This window comes from Diabrotica undecimpunctata, chromosome 9 (genome assembly GCF_040954645.1).
Source record: "Diabrotica undecimpunctata isolate CICGRU chromosome 9, icDiaUnde3, whole genome shotgun sequence".
NCBI classification, from domain to species: Eukaryota; Metazoa; Arthropoda; class Insecta; order Coleoptera; family Chrysomelidae; genus Diabrotica; species Diabrotica undecimpunctata.
Genome location: NC_092811.1, coordinates 36,041,983 through 36,047,982, shown reverse-complemented (window position 1 = coordinate 36,047,982; position 6,000 = coordinate 36,041,983).

The following is a 6,000-nucleotide window of genomic DNA, read 5'->3' as shown; positions in this document are numbered from 1 at the left end:
GCAGCAAAAGGATGTAATAAACAAGAGAATAAAAAGAGGAAAGACTGGTTCGACATAGAGTGCCAAAAAGAAATAGAACTAAGAAAATCATTAAGGATGGAAATGATCACGAAATAAACAACAGACAAAGAATAGATATATGGAGCAAAGACAAAAAGTAAAGAGGGTGCTGAGAGAAAAGAAGACAACACACATAGAAAATAAGCTAGAAGAAATAGAAGAGAATTACAGAGATAAAGAAATAAAAAACCTATATCAAGGGGCTAGAAATGAAAAAAGGGGTTTCCAACAAAAACCCATATTCGTTAAAAACAAAGCAGGAAATAATATAAGCAGAAATAGTCGAAAGATGGAAAGAGTATTTTGATGAATTACTAATTGGTCATAATAAGTCAAACCAAAGAGAATGTATGGAAGTGGAAGCAAGAATCGAACACTTAGAAGACATAGAAGATAATTCACCCAGCAAAGAACAAATGTGAACAAAAAACAAATTGTGAACGGTGAAGTCATCAATAATTTGCGATATGCGAACGATACAGTACTCCTAGCTTCTAGTCAAGAAGATCTGCAAACACTAGTAGGAGGATCCGCCTACTTCGCTGCTACGTGTTCTCGGTCTTACTTTATGGTGTCCTGGACTGTGAATAAAATCGATCTAAATCGCCTTGAGGCTTTCGAAATGTGGTGCTATAGAAGAATTTTAAAAGTTTCCTGTGTGGAGAAGATTCGAAACTCCACAATACTAGAACGTCTCAGCAAGATTACTGAGATCATAAAAAGCATCAAGCAGAGAAATCTGGAGTATTTCGGACATGTAATGAGAGGTCCCAAATATAGGTTGCTACAAAATATCATGCAAGGAAAAATAACAGACAAACGTAGTCCAGGACGAAGAAGAACCTCATGGTTGAAGAACTTGCGAGATTGGTATGGTGTTGATACAAGCATGCTATTTAGGGTGGCAATGAATAAAATTAAGATAGCTATGATGGTAACCAACGTTCTGAAAGGACATGGTTTATGAAGAAGAAGATAGCTTTTAGGTTTGTGCAAATGGGAACATGTGTGGAGTAAAGATCATTGGATAAGAATATCTTCCATAGCTTCCACCGCTAGTTCGAAGATAGTCAGCTCTCAAGAAATGATATCCAAAATGACAAATTAACTTTTGAAGGTGTTCATGTCTAGGGTAAAACCCATCACAATTTCATTGAATTAGATTGAAGTTTACTAAAATGAGGATTTTTGGGAATGTAGGGAGGTATCTGAGAGATATTGTTCATCCTGAGGTTCCAGTGATAACAGAGAATTTATACTCACTGTGTCTGCTGTGTCAGACTGAAAATCGTGTTTAATTTTTTTGATATTCTTGTAGATCTGTATTTTAGTGACCTATCTACTAGAAAAGGACAGAGAGTAATGATTTGATGTGTAAACTGTTGTGCTTCAGATAATAGATTACTACTAACGTAACTATTTTCAAGAAAACTTATAGAACTGTCTACAGAAGTAAAGAAAGAGTGTGATGACGTACTAACACGGTCTTTTATTGTTTCTTTTGAGGCATCCGTGATTTTGGAACTATCAGATAAAGCTTTTTTTAACTTCTTCCTAGCTTGCTTCATTGGTTTTCTGTTTGTCTCTTGATAAGGAGGAGGCATTGCAGGCGAAATTTCTTCTTGTGTTTCTGACACGTTTATTACGTTGGAATCTACTGGATTCGAAAAGACTTCATTCCAGGGACAGGTGAGGATTGTATTTCTTCGGTTGTTGATGGATTTTCCGTTGAAACTGAAGGGACATTTGTATTTGGGCAATTGTTAGCTACATGTCCAGATTGTTTGCATGAAAACATAGCATCTTATCGGTAGACAAAAATATGCGATGTGCATTACCTTCAAATAGAATGACCAATGAAGATTGGATCTCGTAGTTATCATTCGGTGGAACTATGTAGACCTGTCTACGGAAGGAAAAAAATTTGGTTATATTCGTCCCCTGGAATTCCTGCCCTCAGGAACAAGATGGGTGAAGCAATCTGTAGGCCATAATCTTTTAGTGCTGACCCGATAAGCTCATATGGAATAGATGGACATATATTTAATAAAACTAGACGTTTAGCTGGTGTAACTATCTATCTATCTATACAAGGATTTTTACAGCTGTCGCCGCATTCTTTCTTTCAGCCAACGTCTACAGTCCTTTCTGTTCTGCCATTCTCCATCTCTAAGGTCTCGTCTTTCCATGGCCTCGTCCACTTCATCCCTCCATGATTTTCGGGGTCTACCTCTTTTACTCCTTCCTATCCTCCAATCCGAAATCCTTGCTATCCACCTTGTATGATCTGTTCTTCTCACATGTCCATACCAAATTAAACGTTTTTCTTCGATGTAGCTGAGTATGTCTTGTTCTACTGCCATTCTTCGTTTTATCTCCTCATTCTGATGCGATCAAATCTCTGCTCCATAGGTCATTATACTACGTACCAAGGTGTTATAAATTCTCTTCTTTGTATTTCTGGTAATCTGTCTATCCCACAGTACCCCGTTCATGTGTTTAATACATGTTCTTGTCTGTGCTAATCTGCTGGTTATCTCTTGCTCGGAGGTTCCATTTTTGAGAGTATGAATCCTAAATATTTGAAATTGTCAGTGCCGTTAATTTCCCTATTATTGCCAAGTTTCTCACTGGTTCTTGCTCTGTTGTTAAATATTCGGTCTTTTCTAGATTTATTTCCAGTCCATTTTTTGTGTATTCCTTTTCTAATTTTCGGAGCATATAGCACAGATTTTCTTCATCTTGAGCCGTTACCACTTGGTCATCTGCAAAGCTTAATGTGTACAAGAAGTTGTCCCGGATTGGTATTCCCATCCCTTCACATTTCCTTTTCCATGGTTTTAATATTTGTTGGAGGAATATCTTGAACAGTGTCGGAGATGTAGAGCATCCCTGCAATAAGCCTTTTGTGGTCTTAAATTCGTTGGAGTATTTATTGCCGGTTTTAACTCTTACCTTGTTGTTTTTGTAAAGGTTTTTTACGGCTTCTATTAACCTCTGAGTTATTCCGATTTCCTTCATCGTGTTCCATAGTTGTTTTCTGGGAACCGTGTCATATGCCTTTTTTACATCTATGAATGCCATGTGTACTGGTCTATTTTTTGCCACTTTTTTTTTCAATTAATTGTTGGAGTGTATAAATGTGGTCTATGCAAGATCTTCCTGCCGTGAACCCCGCCTGATCTTCTCCGATTTTATTTGAGACAGATTTTTCCAGTTTTTCTTTCAGTATTTTTCCATATAACCTGCCCATACATGCTATCACACTGATGCCTCTGTAGTTCCCGCATTTCTTATTATCTCCCTTTTTATGTATCGAGGTTATATATGCTTTGGACCATTCTTCTGGTATTTCGTTCAGGTTTATAGCGTTACTGAACATTTCGTGTATAATTCTGTGTAGTTTGTCCGTTCCGTACTTAATTAATTCATTAACGATTCCTCCTGGCCCCCTGATTTTTTGTTTTTTAAAGTCTTTATGGCATTCTTTACTTCGATTAATGTTATCTCAATCTGTTCTTCATTCTGATTTTGTTGTTGTTCCTGTTCTGTGTCTATCTCTATGAAATCTGGGCGATTTTCTGTGAGTAGTTCTTTATAGTAGTCTTCCCACTCTTTTTCTGATATGTATTGTATTTGGACCTTTTCGTTGTTATTCTTCCTTAAAGATTTCAGTATTTTCCAGGATTCCGAATTCCTTGTTCCTCCTATGTGTTGTTCAATTTGTGCACATGTTTCTTCCCATTCTTCATTCTTTTCTTTTGTCCTTCTTCGTTTTACTTCTCTGTTTTTCTCTTTGTACTTCTGTGTGTCTTCTGGGGATTGGGTGCTCATACTTTTCATATATAGAATTTTCTTCTCCTCAATACATTTTTTGGTTTCTTTGTTTATTTTTACTTTGTGTTGGGTATTTCTTTTCTCAAATTTCCCCAAAGCTTCTAATGCCGCCTTTTTTATGCTGTGTTTGGTGTATCTAGTCTTCTTATAATGTGGTTTACGTCTCCTATGCGAACAACAGGATTATTTGTGAGTAATAGGTCCACAAATTCGATATTGTTTAGGTAAATTCACAATCGGTTGTTCGAGATAAAAGCGAAGTTGATGTTTTTCGGTCAAATAATATTTCCAATTGATTTGACGTAATCAAATGATTTAAGAGTGTTATCAGTGATATGGAACACTCTTACTTTGGGTACTTAGTTTTAGGTATAGATCTGGCAGCAACAAATATGAAACTGGAAGGCTGTTATTTTCAGTCGTATTACTGTTATTTGCAGTTGAAGAACTTATATTTTTTTATTTCATCTCGCCCCTATAGTCAGACGCGATAATGGCTTAGTCGCTAATATTTATGGTTGCCTATACGAACCAGGAAATTCGGGATCTGATAGTTTAATCGCTCGTATCAAGGGAAGAATATTTATTGAAATTGACGGAAATAGTGTCTTTGTTGGTTATGTCTTCAAGATAATATAAAGTAAAATAACTAATGTACAACTCACTTTGAGGCGGTTATAACATAATTTCACGATTCTATATGTATTCTATCAACTATATGGTTCAAATTTTAAATATAACAGTTTTCTTTATACCCGAAAATAGGGTATAATAGAGTAGGTTGGAGTAGGTTAGCGTCTAAGGCTGATATATCCTTTTTGGCTAAAGTAACAGTGTATGAGTCGGTGATAAGATCAATTTTGACTTATGGGTCTCAGGTATGGGGTATTTTTGAGTACGATGAGGTGGAAATAATCAGAAGATTTTATATAAAAAAAATGTTCTCTTGTCCAAGGTATTGTCCTAACTTTATGTTAGATTTGGAGACAGGTATTGCTAGAGTCAGCCTATATACAATGAATTTACATCAAAAATATGTTAAAAAAATACTAGGATATTCGAGTGATAGGTTGCCAAAATTTCTTTTGAAAGAAATGATAAGAGCAAGGTGTGGCTGGTGGAAAGATTGGATGAGCATGGGGGAAAAATTTGGAATTGAGGTAACGTGTGAATGGGAATGGACAGAAAGCTGGCCTAGTATGATTGAGAATATGATAGAAAAAAAGAAGGAGATACAGCGTCAGGCTGAGAATAGGGCACTCGAATCAAATTTTTGCGGACTCTACAAAGAACTGCGAGAAGAAGGAGTAAACATGCATTATCTACTGGAAATGGAAAATTTTGGGGACATTCGATGGCTCTTCAAATTAAGATGTGGAGTTCTATATTTGAATGATCGACCTGGCAGAAATGATGAAAGAAGGTTTTGCTCAATGTGTAACACGAAGGAAAGGGAAGATGTGATACATTTTTTGGGAAAATGTTCGGTGTTGAGACATATTAGGTTAAAGTGGTTGGGTAGACATGAACTTAGTAGAGTGGAAGTAGTTACAATGATGAGACAGGGAAAGGCTGAGTTAGCAGGTTATTGTAGGGAAGCATGGGCGTATAGGTATGAGTTAGTGAGCCTATTTAATTACTAAAAACTTAAAAAAAAAATACTTAAAATTAGTATTAATAATTTGTTTGCGAATAGCTATTATCTTTTTATCTGTCTTGTCTAACTTGACTATCTTGTTATTATTATTATTATATCAACAGCTTTCACCCCCTCTAAGGGACACATTCAATCATTTTAAATGCAATATATACCTTACTTGTTATACTGTTATACTTTGTTATTACTGTTTAGTCTAGGGCGAAGTGCTACTTAGTAGGATATACACATTTAGTTTATTACTTACATTTATATGAATATTTACTTAATTTATTTTTTATTAATTTTAATGAACTTGTTAGATGTAATGAGCCTTAGTGTAATTTTTTGTATATTAATTAGGGAATAATATTAGTTTGCCAACCCTCCTGATGGCATGTGCCAAGGAGAACAAATGTCACTAAAAGAGAAAATTGTATTTTTTTTTAATGGGAAATAAAAAGACA